The sequence below is a fragment of the Vombatus ursinus genome, unplaced genomic scaffold, assembly GCF_900497805.2.
Source record: "Vombatus ursinus unplaced genomic scaffold, bare-nosed wombat genome assembly UNPS02014802.1, whole genome shotgun sequence".
Lineage (NCBI taxonomy): Eukaryota > Metazoa > Chordata > Mammalia > Diprotodontia > Vombatidae > Vombatus > Vombatus ursinus.
The window spans coordinates 28,420,052-28,441,147 of NW_020954580.1; the positions used below are offsets into that span (position 1 = coordinate 28,420,052).

General features: G+C 37.5%; 1 protein-coding gene across 5 annotated transcripts in view; it reads left to right on the forward strand.

Moving 5' to 3' along the window:
• ENOX1 (ecto-NOX disulfide-thiol exchanger 1) overlaps positions 1-21,096 on the forward strand; it is a 548,229-nt gene that overhangs the window by 103,006 nt on the left and 424,127 nt on the right. For 4 of the 5 annotated variants that reach the window (XM_027873687.1, XM_027873693.1, XM_027873694.1 and 1 more), the window contains one exon: positions 8,834-8,950. The exons of the other annotated variant lie outside the window; for it this stretch is intronic. The gene's annotated coding sequence lies outside the window, so the exon portion shown is untranslated. The remainder of the gene's footprint in view (positions 1-8,833; positions 8,951-21,096) is intronic. 5 annotated transcript variants of the gene reach the window in all.

The window sequence follows — 21,096 nt, forward strand, 5'->3', positions numbered from 1 at the left end:
TGTGTGTGTGTGTGTGTGTGTGTGTGTGTGTGTGTGTGTGTGTGTGTCCATGTGTTACCTAGCTATCAGAGAGTCTCTGATCACAGAGATGAATCTGGGTCACAAGGCCACTGACAGCTGGACTCTTGAAAACGCCTTCTTGGCCATTTGGTCTTCTCTCAGGCGTGCCTGCCTCAGGTCGCAGTGGTCTCAGGAGAATGGCCAGTTAGTTATGCACAATTAAAATTTGTAGTTACTACTAGCTTGCAGCTCTTAAGTTGATTCCCCCTCCTAATTGCTGCCTCTGCTCTTTAGATACAAGCAAACATTCTTCAATAGAATTCTGTAACTATTTATTTGTTTTTAATTTATTTTAATTAATTAATTATATTTATTTTTTATTTTACTTTTAATTTATGAAATAAAACAAACATTTCCATAACATAGTAGAATTCAAAAAGATGATGGCACATGAAACTGTGAATCTATTACATACAATTTGATATTCCTTTTAAATATATAATAAAGTAATTTTGAAAGTTGAGATGTACATTTGATGTACAACCTAGTGACACTCTTCTCAGGTTCACCCTACTTGTTTATAAATATGTATATTCACTTTTATATAAAATACTCCTAAAATCATTACATCTTTTTCATGTGATGTCTATCTAATCCTCCCAAATACTGTACATTTTAATGTTTTTGTAACCTCATTGTAGGACTTTACATACTATTAAATTTCATCTTATTAGATCTGACCCATTATTCTAAGTTATTGAGAACTTTTAGAATCTCAATTCTTTCACTTAGGTGGTGGGTTATCCCAGCTTTGTGTTACTTACAGTTTGGTAAATTTGTGCTTAAACCTTCATTCTAGTCATCAATAAAAATATTGAACAGGACTGGGCCAATAATAAATTTCTAAGCCTCTTTACTGTAGACTTAGCCTAAGGTTAAATTTAATACATTAATTAGTGTCCTTTGTATCAGCTGTTCAGCCGTCTTTTAAAATAATTGTGCATTTGTCCAGTCCATCCACATATATCTATCTTGTGTACAAGGATATAATGAAAAACTTTATTAACTGTCTTGTTGACCAGTAACCCTGTCAAAAATTCAGATGAGGTTAATCTTGCATGCCTTCTTAATGAATCCATGCCCTTAGTGATCACCTTTTCCCTTTCTTAGTGCTTAGAAATCATCTCTTTAAAAATGTGTTTCAGCAAGGTGGTACAGTAGATAGAGCTCCAGTCTTGGAGTCAGGAGGGCCTGAGTTCAAATCCAGCCTCAGGCACATGACACTTACTAGCTGTGTGACCCTGGGCAAGTCACTTAATTCTGATTGCCTCACAAAAAAAAAAACAAAAAACAAAAAAACACGTGTTTCAAAATTTTACCCAGGAGCCAAAGTCAGACTCACAGGCTAACATTTTGAAGGGTCTTTATTCTGAACATATCTTGTTTGTATATATAGTGGTTTGCATGCTGTCTTCGCCATTAGATTGTGAGCTCCTTGAGAGCGAGTACTGTCTTCTGCCTTTTTTTTTTGTATTCCAAAAAAGTGAGGCTGATGACTTTGCACAGTCCTGCCTCACTTAAATACAATTTACTTACAAGTCAAGACATCACCCTCCTGATGTCATTGGTCCTCTTCGAGAACAAAGGACGAACAACAACAACTATTTAGCACAATGCATGGCACATAGTAGGCACTTAATAAATGCTCCTTGGATGACTGTGTTTCCTGATAAAGAAATATCCACTTTTTAAAAATAGCCTTTAATCAGCAGTAGCAGGGAGGAAAACACCAAGAATCCCTAAAGACATTAGTTTCATGCTTAGACCTTTATAAACTCTAAAGATGTTTTATTTCCATTGTGATGTTCATCCCTTCATGAATACCAGCCATAGGTAATCAATGAGGTAATCAGAATGTTTGATAGGTCTCACAGTGCTGTCCATTATGCCGCGGATGCACAATTGGAGAAGACAGCATCACTTCCCTGTTATTCATGTTAGGTAGATGTAGACAGATACCTTTGTAGCCCTCTACAGAGATGGCCCTGTAGATCCAATGAATCCTCTTTCATGAAGCTTGGTAACCTGATTCTTGCTGAGATGGTCCAGAACAACTCCCAACAGGAAGAGGTATTGATTAAAACTATTACCAAAAGTTCAATGGGCCCACACCCCCATCTTTTTGTTTCACTTTCTTCTGCCTTTTAAGACTTTTGAAAGAGGTTTGTATTTCTTATTTGCTTTCCGTTTCTTTCATTCTTTAAGGAACACTTCATGAATCATCTCTCCAGCCTCTTCTCTTTTCCAAGTAGGGCGATCAGCTTTTGATTTGAACACATGTAGTTTTTCTTTGAGCCTAGAAGAGACCATAAAAATACTACAATGCTTGCAGTTCACTGCAACATTCCCTTCACCCTTTATACTTTCTGAGCCTGAGGTACTCAATTCTCTAGGACTGTTTCATGTATCAGTAACCCGATTCTTTGCATTATTTGCAAATTTAATGAGCAGCAGGGACTTCAAGTAAGTCACTGATAAAATTACTGAATGTAAATGGGCCAGGGAGAGAGTCAGATTGCTACTGTATTTCACCACAAAATTACTTCCACATCAACTTGACCATGTTTGGTCAGTCAACCAAGTAAACTCCATCTAACTGTATTATCATCCAGTCAATAGATCTCTATTTTTCTATAAAATATATCTTACTGAAATTTGCACATGCTACACACCCATCTACAAATCTAGTAATTCTATTAAGAAAGGAAATGATGTCAGTTTAAGATGACTTGTTCTTAATGAACAAACCCTCATTGGTAGTGATTGGTTCTATTTCTACATGCTCACAAATTATTTCTTTAATAATATAGTCTAGGAATTTTACCAGAAATCAATATGAAGCTCACCATCATCTAATGCATAGTGCCACATTTTCTTCCTCTTTATAGAAATTGGGTATTTGCTTATTTCAAGTCCCATTTCTTCAGCTGAGAAAGTTGATGGTTCTTGATACATTGTCATATATTATCTTTTTACTGTTCACCACACACATAGGCTTTAGTTCTTTTACTTGCCCTCACTTCCAACTCTTTTCCATGACTTAAAAATCTGATTTCATTAATGAGTTTCTTGTATAGCCATATTCATCTATTTAGGGCCCCCCCAAGCTCCCCTTTTTGTAACTTATTAGGATTAATTTCAACTAAATCTGCAGAATTTCCTTCTTGAGAATCTTTTTCTTTCTTTCTAGGCATTGAGATTCTCCCTATTCTGTTTCTGAATTTTTTAAAATGATCTCTTCTAAAGTACAAGGTGCACATCTAATAAATGACCAGTTTTCTTTGTCAGCTGTCCTTATTTCCCTATTTATTCTATGCTGTAAGGCAGGGGTTGTTAACCTGGGGTCTGTGAGCTTGATTTTTAAGACTATATTTTGATAACTTTACTTCTATTTAATTGGTTTCCTCTGTAATCCTATATATGTTACTTTGTATTTAAAGACATCATTCTACAAAGGGGGTCCCTAGGCTTCACCAGACTGCCAAAGGGCTATGTGGTACAAAAAATATTAAGAACTTCTTCTCTAAGGTGCTATAGACTGTTCTTGTTATTTCTGATTTAAATTATATTTGGGAAATTTTAAAATCATCATCAATTTTAAAGATGTAGAAAAAACTTTTTAGGACAACTGATAAGATACATATCCGTCTTCTTTTTTGCACTATCTTTAAAATGTAGTTAGAACTTGGTTAGAACATCCTGAATCCAATACGGCTTAACTTCCTCCACCCACTTGTTATTTTTATTAGCAGCTGCCTCTCATTTGCCTTTCTGTTTCTTGAGTTTATTAAGATACCTTTTGTCAAATGAATTATCTAGGTCCAAATTCTCTTCTGTGTTCCTTGGCCTTGCTTATTATATTTTTTAATGTTTTATTCTTTCTGCAATACTTTACTTTCTCCACTAGTCCTGTGACCTATAAACCCTGTTTTTTATCAGTAACTAATGATACCCATTGGCTTAAACATTCTGACAGGCGAAAATGCATGTTTTCCTTGTGATACAATTGCTTCTATTAAGAGAAAACTTAAATGCTGATTAAACATTTTTTTGGAAAAATAATGGTTTTCCTTCTCTGAGAATTCAGAGGTCATGGGTATTTGAAAGCTCTGACTGGGATTGAGGTTGAAAACAAAATTGTTTGTTTTGGATATTTTCAAATCTTCAATACAGTAGAACTGTCTAGAATATTTTCACGTTCAGTCAATTGCAAATAACTAAAAACAAAAGCCTCCATGCTCTCTTTTTAGAACCAATATCCATGGCAGTTACTTTGAAGAGCAACTTCCATTGTTGATTTTTACTCAACACATAGATATCATGGGAAATTGGTGAATTGTCCCCTGAAGGTCAAGTCGTAAGGCTAGGCATGTGCTACTAAATGGTCCAGAAGAGTAGATTCTGAGATTTGTAGCACCCCATGACAATGCCTGAATTTCTAATAATTGGTTGGGAAAGAATGTTTTGTAACATGGTTCTTTGCTTTTGTGATCGTCATTTTTATAACCTTTTAATACCCTCGCCTACCTGAAAAGTCCCTCGTATGACCTCTGTCATTCCTACTAGATTGACACATATATTATTATATTTTAAGTAGCACTTAGTCTGTCAAGTGAAGCATTAGCCTTGGAGATTTGTAGTCCATGCTGTCATTTTGAGGGGGAGAAATTGGTTAAATGACAGGAGAAATATTGTGCTTCATGAACAGAATGGTTTTTGTATTTTGTTGGCTGTTCTGGTCATCCATATCCCTGTCACTAACCTCATTAGGTCAAGGGCTGAAGGCATTTTACACAGATGTTGCATGTATTTGGTGACAGTGGGGAGCATTTTAGTATCTGAACAGTGGTTCAAAAATATATATTTTTTTAATTTAAAAAATTAATGGTGGTCAGTCCTCAGAAAAAGAGTTAATGTAAGATTCTGAAGTTTGACTTTCTTTCCAGTTCATCATTAGACTTTCCAAAATCTTACCTGAAAATACCTGAAGAAAGCTGATGCTGAAAATTCACTTTCTTCTGTGGGACTCATTTATTTGGATGTTTTTACTGAGATCAGCAAAATCTAAGGTGAACGATATGTTAAGATTCTGAGTCTTTCAAAGATACTTGTATAAGCCAAGTAATTGACAAAGCAGAGGAAAAATTAATCAGGCCCATGTTAAGTGAGAGCCAGGGAAGGAAGCATCTGCAGCACTAGGTGGCTGTCTGCACACCATCCTGGCAGTGCAGTTTTGCCAGCTTACATCTGGAGTGGTTCATCAGCACTGAACAGATGTTAGTGTGAAATAGGTCATCATAGCAGCAGGGCATTAGAACACTGAAATTTCTTTATTCTTGCAGCGACAGCTCTTGCATTCTATTCACACCAATTATGAACATTTTAAGCCCAACTCTGAAATAGGAATATACGTGTGATGGCTAGACTTGGAAGCTCATAGAGATAGAAACCTAATCAGCTCTGAGGATTTGCCAAGGAGCTTTTCCCATAATATAAGAGAAATAACCTTCCCCATTCCCAGAGAGTAGGATGGTTGCTGATTTTATTTGGTACCGGGGTGAGGGGAGGGTGGGAGAATTGGAAGGGTTGTTGAATAGACCCTTCTGAGTGCCTTCCTGGTGGCAGATGCCCAGACAGAGAGAGATGCTAATTCTCAGGAGTTCCATCAGTCATTGGAAAGGAGAGGTCACATAGATAAGAAAAATGAACAGCACATAGTATGTGAAGCAGTGACATTCAATGAGTCCTTGTCACCAGCAGCCATTAGCATGCAAGCCTGCTGTTAGGTTTCCGTGCTTTATGCGTTTCCCTTGACCAAGCAGGGAGCCTTCGGAGCTCTTGTAGCAGTTAATATCATACAAGTTATTGTTTCTTTCTGGAATATCTTATATTTTTAGTACCATTGAGATGCTTCTCTGTCCCCATGTGCCTCTAAAATTTTAAAGAGAATCAAAGAATGCATAATTTATATCTGTCCCAGAGGTAATTGAGTGACTCAGTGATATCTATGAGGGGGATTTTTAAAAATTTTGTGTCTTATGTAAGAGGAGATTTTTTATGTGAAAACTGTGAAGACTAGTCTCAGGGACACTCAGCTAATTATCCCTCTTACAGTGAGTATGTATTCCTTAGGGGTTAGAGTAGAGAGCAGTTGTGGATAAGGCTTGCCCTTGTGCATCTAGGCTGCCATTATGAGCTATAGAGCAACTGATTCACCACATAGAACACAACTTACCTTTGGACCCAGAAGAGCATACACTGGAAACCTTTGGACTTTTAAGGCTATGCAGAGATACTGAATGGGGGAATGTTTCTTGTGGATGAACTCACAGTTAATTGAGGATTTTTTTAAATAGCAAAAATGTTTCCCTCTCCTTTTCAGTCCCTGAGGTCCTCTTCATCATTTTTTTGTGGGGAGGGAGTCTTTATTGACCTCAAAGTTGGGAGTTACTCAGAATTTCAGCACCTCAATGCATGGAAATGTTGGCAAGGGCAGGAAAACAAAATCACATCCTGGTGTCTTTCAGTCCAGTAAAATGTATTCATATCTTCAGGCATCCAGACTATTGGTGACGACATTTGTTTGTAAGTGGCTTCTTTGATACTTGTTTATCTTCCTGAAAGATTAATAAATTTATTTGACTCTTCATGTGAAAAAAAACTTTGGGGGGAAGGGCTATTGAAAACCATGAAGCCAGTGAAATTTAGAGGAAGCTATCTTCCATGGGAATTTACATGTAATCATATACTTAAGAGGCAGTGTGATATAGTGGATTTACAAGAGACCTAGACCTGGGTTCAAGTTCTGCCCTTAATACATTCTGGCTGTAACTTAACCTTGCAGCGATCTAGACAATTCTCTAATAATGTAAGTTGCAGAGAAGGCCAAATAGTTTCCTTACTTGAAAGTTTCTTCATCTGAAAGTTAATTCAGCTCTGAAACCTCTGATACTAAGACAGTGATATTATGGTGATGGTATCAATGTTAATTCCGAATATATTAGGTCAGGGCAGGAGCTGTGACTCCAAGAGACCCAAGACAACCCAACCTTGCAATTAGGGGACATCTTCTGAGTGAAAGTGTTACTGAGAATAGAATAGATAAAATATAGAGGTAAGATACATTGTGGATATTGTCTCTTTTCTCTTTTTTATTTTTTTGTTTTGTTTGCTAGGCAATGGGGTTAAGTGACTTGCCCAGGGTCACACAGAGAGTAAGTGTCAAGTGTCTGAAGTCACATTTGAACTCAGGTCCTCCTGACTCCAGGGCTGGTACTTTATCCACTGGGCCACCACCTAGCTGCTCCTCTTTTAAAAAAAATGTTATTGCTGTCTTTCATTTTTATATCACCTTTATTTCCTGATGTAAACTTCCTCCATCTTCCTCCCAGAGAACCATCCCTTATAATAAAAAATAAAAAGGAGAAAAGAAGTTTAGCAAAACCAATCAAGTTATTGAAAAATTCTGTTACTATAGTTGTTCCACAGCCATAATCTCCTACCTCTATAAAGAAGTGGTAGGAGATATCCTTTCATATATCCTTTAAAGCCAAGCTTGGTCATTTTAATTTGTCATCATTCAGTTTTAGTTGTTTTGTTGTTTAGCATTCTTCCCATTTACACTGTTATAGTAGTTATGTGTATTGTCTTCCTGGTTTTCCTCCTTCCCTTTGCATCAGTTTATACAAGTCATCCTATGCTTCTCTATGTTCATTATAGTCATCATTTCGTATAGCACAGTATTATTCTATTGCATTCAGGTACCACCATTTGTTTAATTATTCCCCAATTGTTGGGCACCAATTTTGTTTCTGATTTTTTACTGCTACAAAAAATGCTATTATAAATATTTAGGGAACTTTCTTTTTTTGTCATTGACCTCCTTGGGAATATGCCTAGACGCGGAATCTCTGAGACATTTTAGTTACTCTTTTTGCAAAATTTCAAATTGCTTTCCAGAATTGTTGGACCAATTCATGCTTTCACTATCAGTGAATTAGTGTGCCCCCTAATTCCCACAACTCCTATATTAGTCCTTTCTTATTGGTTCTATTGGGGCAGGTAGGTGACACAGTGGATAGAGCACTGGGCCAAGAGTCAGAAAGACCCATCTTCCTGAGTTCAAATCTGGCCTCAGACACTTACTAGCTATGTGACCCTGGCAAGTCACTTAACTGTTTGCCTCAGTTTCCTCATCTGTAAAATGAGCTGGATAAGGAAAAGGCTAAGCACTCTCATATCTTTGCCAAGAAAACCCCATAAGAGATCATGAAGAGTTAGACATGACTGAAACAACTGAACAACAGTTTATTCCATTATAAATCTCCTCAGCATGTCTCCACTTGGACCCTGAAAAGATGGGGTGGATTAAAGATGATGATGATGATGAAGAATGGTAGCAGCTTAAATTTGTATTTAAATTTAAGGTTTGCAAAGTGCTTTACAAATATTATCTCATTCTATCCTCACAAGAACCCTGAGAGGTAGATGCTCTTATCCTCATTTTACAAATGAGGAAACTGAGGTAGGTAGATGTTAAGTGATTTGCCTACCCAGGGTCACATGGTAAGTGTCTCAGGGCAGATTTGAACTCAGGTCCTTCTGACTTTTGGTCTGGTGCTGTATCCACTGTGTTACTTAGCTGCCTATAAAATAAGTCTATAAGATTCTTCTAGGTGAAATTTATGGAACTAAGAGCCATACATCTATAAGCACAAAGAAATAGCTACTAGTTATATAGTTGTATATTTATTTTCCTTTCCATTTGCCACAGGAATGGCCAGGACAATCTGTGATCTCCTTTTTGAAGCATACTGAAGTAGTTGCTCAGGACCACTCTTCACTGGCCAAAGCCCAAGGGTTGAAGTCAAACCACTGGATGTTTCTGAAGGTATGCCATTATGCTAGGCTTATGAGCTGTAGTTACAACAATAACCAAAGAAGGGCCATTGGGCAGTTGATTTTAGTTCACATGGTGAGGGCCACATCTTTGTGCTCCCTCTGGAGGCCACCTACAACTAGAACTACTCAGCTGATATTTAAAGACTACACCATTTCACTACCGTTGCACAGATACTTGGGAGAGGTTAGGGGAGGGGAGAAGGGAGAGGAGGATATTAGAGGAAAGAAAGAGGGAAAGAGACACACAGAGACAGAGATGGAGAAAAAATCATTGTATTAGATTCATTTCAGTCTGTTTTTATTCCTTGATGGCATCTCCCATGCATTTGTTCATGCATGGTGTCCTTAGATGGTGGTGATACTGGTGGTGGTAGAGGCTTGGGGGGACATTCTACCCAAGGCATTAAACATATATTCAGGTTCCAGAATCACAGCATATTAGTGGGGGAAGGGACTTCAGTGACCATCTAATTGAATTCCCACTATAACGTACTCCACAAGTCAGCCAGCCTCTGGTTGAAGATCTCCAAGAAGGGGAAACCCACCACCTCTTGAGGTGGTAGCCCCTTTCATTTTTGCACAGTTCTAATTTTTAGGAAATTTTACCTGATATCCAGCTTAAATTTGCTTCTTTGCAACTTCTACTCACTGTTCTTGGTTCTGACCTCTGGGGCCAAACACAGCCTAATTTCTCCTCCATCTGCTAGCCTATCATATATTTGAAGACAATTATCATGTCCCCCTTGGGTTTTTCCTTATGCCAAGCTAAACATGCCTGATTTCTTCAACCAATCATCATATGTCTTGGACTAAAGGCCTTTCACCATCCTAGCTGCCCTCTTCTGCTCTCTCTCAGGCCTGCAAATGTCCTTCTTAAAACACTGTGCATGAAACTAAAAAAAAAACAAAAAAACAAAAAAACAAAAACCACTCCAGATGAGGTCTTATGAAGGCAAGGTACAGTAGAACCAACACCTTCTTATTCCTGTATTCTATGCCCATGTAATACAGCCCAATTTTGCATTAAATTTTCTGGCTTCCACATCACAGTGCTGACTTATACTGAGTTTTTAGTCCACCAAAATTCCCAACTCTTTTACAGAACTGCAGTCTGTCCATGACTTCACCATCTTCCAGTTGTGGGGTTGATTGATCCGTAACACATTTCATCTTTTTAGAATTCAGCCCAGTGCTCCAGCTTATCCAGATGCTTTAGGATTCTAACTGTGCCATTCACTGTGTTAGATATCACTTCTAGCTTTGTGTCATCTGCAGGTTTGATAAGCATGCCATCAATGCTTTCATCCGAGTCACTGCTGAATATGTACCAAAAGTGTAGTGGCAATTTTGTCATTAACAAGAAAGGATTCTTGAGTCATTCCTTCTTCAATCAAGCATATTTATGAATTGCCTACTGTGCCCCTACGGAGGAAGACTATACATACATATACACATGCATACATATGTATATACACACATACATACACATGTATATATACACATAAACATAAATTGTATGTATACTGTTTATATGTGTATATACATATGCTATATACACACGTGTGTGTATATATATATGTGTGTGTGTGTGTGTGTGTGTGTACACATACACAAACAGATACAGAGTGATTTTGAAGGGGAGACATTAGCAGTGCAGCCATTAGGATAGCAGAAGATAGTGCTTGCTTGAGGTGAACCTTTGAAGAAAACTAAAGATTAAGGAGACGAGTAGGGAATACATTGCAGGCATAGGGTCAGTGCCAAGGCTTGGATATGGGAGACTGAGTATCATGTTATGAGAGGAATAGTAAGGAGGCCAGTTTGGGTGGACCATGGTATGCATAGAAGAGAGTAATGTGCAAGGAAGCTCAAAAGTGGGTTAGGGATAGATTGAAAAAAGCTTTATATGCCAAACAAAGAAATTTTCACATTAGAAGGCTAAACAAAGGAATTTTCACATTAGAAGGCTAAACAAAGGAATTTTCACATTAGAAGTCATTGGGACCCTGATTGCTTTGTGAGATTTCACAGGCATCGAAGGAAAAAAAAATGATTTCAGGATTATTTCCTCTGAGGAAAAGTATGTTATTTGACAGCTTTCATCAAAGTATTGTAAATCCACTTAAATTAAGTATAATTTAATTTGACCCACATTTATAAACAATAGCTCATCAAAAAAACAAAAAGGGTGTTATTCTATTACAGAGAAAGATATATCACTTAGGACTTTTTCTTGGCATATTTTGGAAATGTATCCAATAAGCATTTTTTACTGTGTGAGAAGCATTTTATGTTTTTTGAGATACATAAAGTAAACACTCTTAAATGTCACAAAGCTTTACAACCAAAGCTGACTATTGTCTCATTAGAGGGTTGCGTATCCAATGGCCAGAATTCACAAATTGAGATATCTTGCTATAAAAATTCATTGTAAACAAGTAATTGGTAACGGGCATATTTGAAATTTAAGAAATACCAAGCTCTATGTTCTTAGTTTAGGAAGCCTCAAAGATGTTTAAAGATGCACAATTATCCCCTGCTTCATTTTATCTGATTTACAAATCTGGTTTTTGCAAATTCTTTCTTTTTTTTTATAGCTTTTTGTCTGTGGGAAAGAAGCAAGGTGCAGTTATGTATGGGGCTGTTACTGTGAATTGTGTTTTTGCAAAATGCTTCACTCCATTGTTTCTCAATTGAATTCAACAAACGTGTTTTTAAATGCCTACTCTGTGCAAGGCATTGCACCTCAACATCCTCCCTATAAAATCAGGGTAATTGTGAATATTATTCAATTACTTCTTAGAGTTTTAGGTGGTTAGTGTCTAGTCCTACTTTGAATAGAGGAAAAGAATGTTCTATATATGCATATTCTCTGTTTAAGAGATTTTGACAGTACATTTATATTTGACTAGACTGCTTTCCTGGCAAGGCAGGAGGCATAGGTCATATTCAGGTGACTGAGAAAATGAGATGCATGGAACCAGTATAGTTAGAGCAGGACTGTGAGACTATTGACTCCAGAGAGAGTTTGTTTTTCCAGCTTGGTCAATGTGATGAGGTCTAGGAGTATAGGATCAGTACTAGATCAGAGAGGCATTCTGGAAAAGAACTTTATGCTGGTGACAGTGTGTAGGAAAGCTAAGCTCAGAGAAGGGGCCACGGAGACCTCTATTCTTGGGCTCCAAGGTCTGGTATTCATCTTGAGCAGTAATTTGAGGATGCTGCGTAACCATCAGTCACAAATCTAGCCACTACACTGTGACTCAGGGTAATTTGTTTGGGGCAGATCAGCCAGGAATTGAGAGAAGAGGTCAAGAAAAAGAGAGAAAAAAACTAGGCACTGAACACAGAAATTTCCAGAAGGAAGGTTAGAGAGAGAGAAATATGAAGTATGAGAAAGAAAACTTGGAACAGAAAAAGGTCTTTCTCATGTAGGAGCCAAAGGAGAAATTTAGGGAATTTACAGGTCCGTGGCTCAAGAAGGAGATACAGGCCTAAAGCTCATAAAGTGAGGCTGTAAGTAGTGATGAGGGAGGAAGGGATTGTGAGCCTGGGAAAAAGAATCCTACCCCAAGACCCTAGTTCTCACCTCCTAACCTGAGGGTGTCAATAAGCAGGTTCCTGAAAGCTAAGACAAACAAAATCCACCAGCCAGATAAAAAGAAATGATAAAATAGTTGAAGACAAGACTTGGCAAAAGAGAAGGCCTAGTCATGAAAGAAAAGAAAAACTAAGAGTGAAGCCTATTTGCTCTGAGGGGTCACTGTAAGCATGTAAACTTACCCACTAATTTTATTCTCTTTTCCTGGTTATAAAAAGTTGGGGGAGTTCTGATTGTACAGCTGATTCAGAAATGCTTTTCTGAATCAGTTTGGGGCTGTTTCAAACAAGCTACAAAATTTCATCATTAAGCAAAAACATCTGGACCAGAGTACCATCCCACAGGGAATTCCTTTTCATCTTGCACTCCATGCCATATCGGTATGGAGTTGTTTTGTGTTTGTTAAAATATCCTGTGCTTGCCTGGTAGAGTATCTTTGGATTCTTTTCTTGAAGAAAGTATTCATGACATCTTGGTGTAAGTCTTCTCTGTCTATGTTTTCTTCCTTAGTGCTATGTTTAAGGGAATGATAAGAGTAGCTATGGCAATGCTTTATTCATCTCTTTAAGGACTACCTGTAAGTTCTCTTTCCATTTAGCTTCCTTCTTTTTTTTTATTAAGTTTTCCTTCATTTATAGAAAGAATATAAAGATTGATATGGTTCAGTGTGTCCACTCACCAGTAATTGTATAAGGATCTCATATTTAGAGCACCAAAAGCTAAGTTAAGGATCAAAATCAGTACAAAGCATTCAAAACAACTGCATTGTGATCTATTTAAGTGAACTATTGACAATGAAAAGTGGGATGTGGATGCAAGAAAGGACAGCAGAGACATAGACTACAAAAATTTTGTATACATGTTTAACTCATATAAATTAATTTGTCATAGCATGCAGTCAAAAGAGCATAAAAAGAATGAGAGTCACCAACAGGTGCCTTTTCAACTAGGGTGCTATGTCAGTCAAGGGCAACACTAATTTAGAGTATAAGCTCATCTATAAAATCTTATGGGAAAGAATGGTAGATTATGAACAGTTAAGTATTGCCTCCTAAAACCTAATGTAATAATTGTATAACTGATTTTAAAAAAGGTTAATTAGATAGCAACTAATCAAAGTTATCCTAAGGAGATTTATAAATCAAAATGGAAGAACAATAAACAAAACAAAATTGAAGACCTGGAAATACTATTATGACTTTTTTCATCATCAAGAATATTAGAGCTTTCATACCTTTGGACTCCAACATCTCAGTCCCAAATGTCTTTATAGAGGAAATGGCACTAAAGAGAATAAAGACAGGAAATTTCAAATGAATAAGACCATCTTGTACATATAGAAGATATGTGCTGGAGGTGACACAGTTGTGAAGGTATTGAGGAATTGATTCGCAATATATAAGAATGAGAGGGAAATGTTTAAAGCATAGAAATAATCTCAGATCTTATTAATAAGAAAAAAGAGATCATTGAGTTAATATCAACGACTCTCAACCCATAGTTTTTTTGGTGGGAGTAGGGAATTGCAAGGGTTTTTTTTTTAAATAGACCATTTTATTTCCCAGAAATAAAATGTTTTAAATACCAATATTCTATTGATGGTAGTATATGGCTATAAGCCATGCTATCTTATAATTCCCAAATAAGTAAAAATGAGTATCACTCAGAAGGCAATGGATGTGAGTTGATGGCAATACAGTAAATAAGTAATCATGAGGAAAAACTAGAGTAAAGTATGCCATTTGAAAAAAAGGGTAAATTTCAACATAGAAGGGACTGGTCACATAGTGAGAGCGAGGGATAATCGATGGACAACCCATGTGCTTCTTATAACATCAGGAAAAAGTGAGGCAGTTGCCTGTATCCCCAACACACACACACACACACACACACACACACACACACACACACACACAAAGTTATGGGAGGACATGAATAAGAGTTGCACAGGTTTGGTAAGCAAGGATGGGCTACTATCTGTATCATTATGGGGCACATTCACATTGATGATATCACAGAAACATTTGAGTATTTGGATATTTTAAGTTTCCTTCCTTTACTATATTGTTCTCTGCAGAAGGGTCATGTGTTATTTCTGAGTAGCAGAAAAAAGGAGAGAAGAAAAATACCTCTCGCAGAACCTAAGTAATTAGTAGTGAGAAAAAGCAGTGACATTGGAAAACCAGTGAGCCAAGATCTGGCACTTGCTGGTGGGTAAGACTGGCATCTCCTGGGGTCAAAATTCTCAAGAAGGGGGTTAATTTTTCAAATCAAATATCCCTAGGTTGATAAGGTATATATATACATATATACATGTATATATAGATATAGATATAGATGGGTAGGTAGGTAGGTAGATAGATAGATATTTAACCTTTTCAGTCTATCATTAAAAAAAGGCTGCTTTCTTGCTCTGGTGTTATTTGTCTGATCTGATGGTGTCTTGCCTGCCTATTGTAAAACAGATTTAAATTTTAAAACTATTGCAGAAATGCTAATAACATTGAGAATAATAACACTCTGTTAGCCAAAAGTTCGTGTTGTTGTTGAAGAAAGGGAAAGGTTAAAAATATCATATTTTAAAATAAATGCTGAAAGGGGGATAAGAATCACTTGAAGGTCGAATTGCACGAAAGTGCATTTCAGAATAAACTCTTCTATACTCAATTCAATTGAAAAAAAAAAAAACACATCAACTGTGTTTTTGCCTTTACTGTTAAGGATTTGATCTCCTGATCCTCACTCTGGTTTTACTCCAGGCTTTTGGGAGCTAAATATATCCATCACATTTTAGCTATACAGTTCCTCCATCTGTTCAAGTCAGTTCAGAAAAGTTCTGTGAGAGACCAATCAGGAACTGTCACAGGCTGGCTTCATTATTGTGAGTAAACAATTTAATATCTTGGATGGAAATCATTTTGGTTGTCCATCTCTTTGTTACTTGGAGGGCAACTTTCTATGCTGATTTTTATTTTAAAAAGCTTAGGTCCTGAGTATTGAAGAAATCACATTTCTCCCTATAATTTCTAGAATTATAGGGAAGGGATCAAATATCCTTCTCCAATACCCTATAATAAGAGTCAAAATACCAAATACTCAAATATCAAATACCATATACCCTATAATAAGAATCTTTTGAACATAAAAGAATTGTCATATTCAGTCAAACTTATGATCCATTCAGCCTGATAATTCTGCCTTCAACAGCTTATAGCCCTGAGGGCTATTTTCTACCCTTTCTGAGGTCACACTTAAAGATTGAAAATGAACCTTGAAAGATCCCACTTTTTCTTCATAATCATATCCAGAGTGAGTGTGTGTGTTTGTGTGTTTATGTGTGTGTGTGTGTGCTGCTGTTGTTGTCATTGTAGTTACTTGTGTAGTTTTTTTAGTCCTTATGAACTTGATTGTTCTAGTTGAAGAGTAATTGACAAACAGTTGCCTGAGCCTTGGCAAAAATCAGAATTCACAATCTGCTCTTACCCTGAATGCTTCAACTTTGAGGCTAAAATTCAAAAGAAAGAGAAGAGAAACTTATTGAGGTATTCCTTCTTAAAGTAGGAGCTGGCATCATTATAAAGCACCTCTCTTGTCATTCCACTCCCCCCACCCACTCCTTGCTTTTCAGCAGTGAACAGGTACAGATCCATCCTCAGAGGTCAAGGACAAAGTCAGACTGATGTTGCCTCTTGTTCTCCATTTGACTCTGGACTGGTTAGCTAACTATTCTGTGTTGTAAAGTAACCATTTCTTTTTGTCTTCCTTTGTTCCTAAGGTGATTTGAAATAAATTATTTCAAAATTGTTGTTTGCTGCTGCTCTAAAATAATGAAGACAAACAGGTTTTAGAAGAAAAAGAAAAGATCCTATGCCTGCGTTGACTTCTGTCATCCATGAATTTATCTAAACCCCTTTAAGTCCTTTCATGTTTTCATACCTTGTCATCTTGTGGGGTAAGGGGAAAGCTTATTAACTTTGATCTTGAAATGCTGCTGTTTGAAACTCAGGAACACAGGTGAATGAGAGAGAAACAAAATGGTGCTTTAGCATACATAGTGCTGCGGTGCTTTGGCATCTCTGAATGCCAAATTGGTACAAATATGGTACAAATAAATGGAAAATTGACTTAAAACAAGGAGACAAAAGGAGTAATGGCCAGTAGTTACTTTTTATGGATGTCTTCCACGTGAAATTACAATTCTTGCTTCCAGTTGTGTGTGTGTGTGTGTGTGTGTGTGTGTGTGTGTGTGTGTGTACGTGCTCATGCTGATTCACTTCCAACACTTTTCTGGTTCTACCTTGTTCCCTCCTCCTCCCTCCCCCCTCATCTCCTCCTGTCCCCAACCAGTTCTCTCCAGGACCAGGTCTTTCACGTGTTCCCACTTTAAACCCCTTGTGTTTCCCACTTGATTCTCCTTTATCAATGTTACTTACCTTACTTAGCGCTATCTACAATACTGCTACCTAATTTCTGTTATTTCTCCTTCACAGTAATAATAATTATATTTAACACTACTATTATGAGGAAAATCACAACAATCCTTTGTGGTTATTGCTACAAATATAATTATTCCCTTTTTACAAATGAGGAATCTGAGGACTGGAGTTTGAATTTTGGCTCTGATATGAATTTTTCATGTGACCCTGGGAAAGTTGCTTTCTATCTCTAGGTCTCAGTTTTCTTATGTGTTAAATGAAGGAGTTTGGCTAGACAATCTTCAAGGTTCCTTGCAACTTTAAATTGATGATTCTCTTATGATAAGTATTAGAACTAAGATTTGAACCTCAGTAGCTCTTGATTCCAAGTTCAGAGGTCTTTCTAATGTAATATCTGTTTCACAAAGCTTTCCCATGGTGTCTACTAATATAATTACTATATCTGTAAGAGCCAAATGGAATGTTTTAAACTGTTTAGAATGTTCAGTCAGCAAACATTTATTGAGGACCTACTATGTGCCAGGCATTGTGCTAAGCATTGGTTGTACAGAGAATGGCAAAAAACAATCTCTGGTCTCAAACAGCTTATAGTTTAATTGGCAGTTTAAAAGTAGTTTGGAGTTAGTTTAACTTTCATTCTAGAAGGTGCTGTGAGGCAGCTAGGTGATACAGTGGTTAGAATTCTGGGCATGGAGTCAGGATGAACTGAGTTCAAATTCTACCTCAGATATGAAGTCATGCAAAACATATTTCCATATTAGCCATGTTGCAAAAGAAAACATGAACCAATTGAACAACAACAACAACAACAACAAAACCCAAGAAAAGTAAAGAAAATGTATGTTTTGATTTGAATTCAGACTTCATCAGTTCTCTCTCTGAAGGTAGATAGCATTTTTCCTCATAAGTCCTTTGGAATTGTCTTGTCATTGAATTGATCAGAATAGCTAAGTCATTTACAGTTAATTGTTGTATAATATTGTTGTTACTGTGCATGATATTCTCCTGGTTCTGCTCATTTCATTTTGTATCAGTTCATATAAATCTTCCCAGGTTTTTCCTGAAAGTATCCTGCTCATCATTTCTTATAGCTCAATTGTACTCTGTCACAATCATATACTTGTTCAATTTGCTCAGCTGTTCTCCAATTGATGAACATCCCCTCAATTCCCAGTTCTTTGCCACCACAAACTGAGCTCTATAAATATTTTCATACATATAGGACCTTTTCCGTTTTGCTTGATCTCTTTGGGATACAGTCTTAGTAGTGGTATTCCCAGGTCAAAGAATATGTGGTTTTATAGCTCTTTGGGCATAGTTCAAAATTGTTCTCCAGAATGGTTGGATCAGAGACTTCCACTTCTGGGAGCCAAGATGGTGGAGTAAGAGGTGAGCCTCTCTTAACCTCCTTTATTAACCCCTGAAAACCCAGAAAATATCTCCCCAGGAAAAACCCTGGAACAGTTGAAGCAGGAGAAAGATGGGGTGCAGCAGTCCAGTAGCTCAGGTAGCTTGAGGGATTAACTGGAAAGGTCCCTCTTACCCTGAGGGAAGGAGAGCAGTACAAAATGGGAGGCATCCGAGGAAGCTAGTGGAAAGCCCCACCTAAGCATACCAAGAGGAGATCCTGAAGCCCAGGTGGTGGAGCAGGCAAACACCAACACCTGGACCCCTGAGTGCCTCATTGAGGGTAGGGGAACTGGTGGAAACCAGCTGGGAAAAACACCAGGTGCGTCGGCATTCTACAGCAACCAGCTCTCCTAGTGCCTCAGCAAAAACTAAGGGAAGCAACACTCCAAGGGGCCCTAGGCAGATAAACACCCTACAACCTCCATCTGAAAGGAGCTGAAGAAAGCAAAAGGAAGGAATGGCCTGGGTGAGCAGGCAACATCCAGGGGCCACACCACCCAATCCTACCCCTAGAGTTCCAGTGTTGCTGATTCCAGCCCAATATCAGGTAAGCTGCCAGAATTCTACAGCCTCCAACTGCCAACACTGGAGGCCCCAGCACACAAAGCCATCAACCAGGCCCTAGGCTCCCAACACAAGAAGCTTGGGTCAATGCCCTCTGCTCCCCAGCAGGAGAGCCCAATCTCTTTAAAGGTCAGGAAATAAGCAAACACCATGAGGAAAAAGAAGCATACGATAGATTCTTATTATGGGAACAGTGAAGATCAAGGCAGAAATCTGAAGAAGACAACATTGTCAACAAACCCACATCTAGAACCTCAAAAGGGAATATGAACTGGTCTGAAGCCCAAAAAGCCTTCTTAGAAGAGCTCAAGAAGGATTTTAAAAGTCAGAGAGATAGAAGAAAAAATGAGAAAAGAAATGAGAGGTATGCAAGAGAGAGTCAATAGCTTGGAAAAGGAAGGACAAAAATTAACTGTAGAAAACAAGTCCTTAAAACATACAATTGGCCAACTGGGAAAAAAAGAACAACGAAGAAAACAAGTCCCTAAAAAATACAATTGGCCAAATGGAGAAGGAAGTACAAAATCTAATAGAAGAAAACAATTTGTTTAAAATTAGAATTGGGCAAATGGAAGCTAATGACTATGAGAGAGCAAGAATCAGTCAAATAAGAACAAAAGAATGAAAAAATAGATGAAAATGTAAAATATCTCATTGGTAAAACAACTGACCTGGAAAATCGATCCAGGAGAGACAATTTTAAAATTATTGGTCTACCTGAAGAGAAAAAAAAAGAGCCTGGACAGTATCTTTCAGAAAATCATAAAGGAAAACTGCCCTGAGGTCCCAGAACTAGAGGGTGAAATAGCCATAGAAAGAATCCCCTGATCGCCTCCTGAAAGAGATCCCAAATTGAAAACACCAAGGAATATAGTAGCCAAATTCCAAAATTACCAGGTCAAAGAGAACATACTGCAAGCAGCCAGAAAGAAACAATTTAAATATCATGGAACCACAGTCAGGATTACACAGGACCTTGCAGCTTCTACATTAAAGGACCGTAGGGCATGGTACATGATGATAGTCTATAAGGCAAAGGAGCTTGGATTGCAGCCAAGGATCAACTACCCAGCAAAAATGAGCATGATCTTTCAGGGGAGGAAATGGATATTCAATGAAATAGGGGACTTCCATACTTCCTGATAAAAAGACCAGAGCTTAACAGAAAATTTGATCTTCAAATACAAGACTCAGGAGAGACATAAAAAGGTAAATGGGACAGAAAGATACAGTATGTTGTTAATAAGGGCAAACTGTTTACATCCCTACAAGGAAATTTGACAATTATAATTCTTGAGGTCTGTGTTGTTATTATACCATGTTAAAGGGGTATTCATAAAGGGGGTAGGTATAAATTGACTTTGATGTAATAATGAAAAAAATCTAATCAAGTAGGTTAAATGGATCCAAGTAAGTGGATTAATCTGATCTAAGAAAAGGAAAGGGGCTTTTTACTGAGAGAAAAGGAAAGAAGGAGGCAGACAGGGTAAATTACATCACAGGAAAAGGCACAAAGACCTATTACAGCAGAGGGAAAGAAGGGAGGGAGATGAGCATTGTTTGAACCTTACTCTCATCAGATTTGGCTCAAGAAGGAAATAGCATTATCAGTTAGGTATAGAAATATAACATGCCCTATATGCAGTAGGAGGGAAAAGGGGAAAGAAAAGGGAGGGGGCTAACAGAAGAGAGGTGGGACTGAGGGAGGTGGTGGTCAAAAGCAAAACATTAGTGAGGAGGGAAAAGGAGAAAGGAGAAAGAAAAGCATAAACGGGAGGAAAAGGATGGAGAGAAAGACATAGATAGTAATCATAATTGCGAATGTGTTATATGAATATAATGGAATACTATTGTGCTATAAGAAATGATGAATAGGTAGACTTCAGATAAACCTGGAAAGACTTGTATGGTTTGATGCTGAGTGAAGTGAGCTGAACCAAGAGAATGTTGTACATAGTAACAGTCACATTGAGTGATGACTGACTTTGATATACTTAACCCCTCTCAGCAATACAAAGATCTAAGATATCTCCAAAAGCCTCATGATGGAAAATGCTATCCACATCCAAAGAAAGAACTATGGAGTTTGAATGGAGATGGAAGCATACTATTTGCTAATTTTTT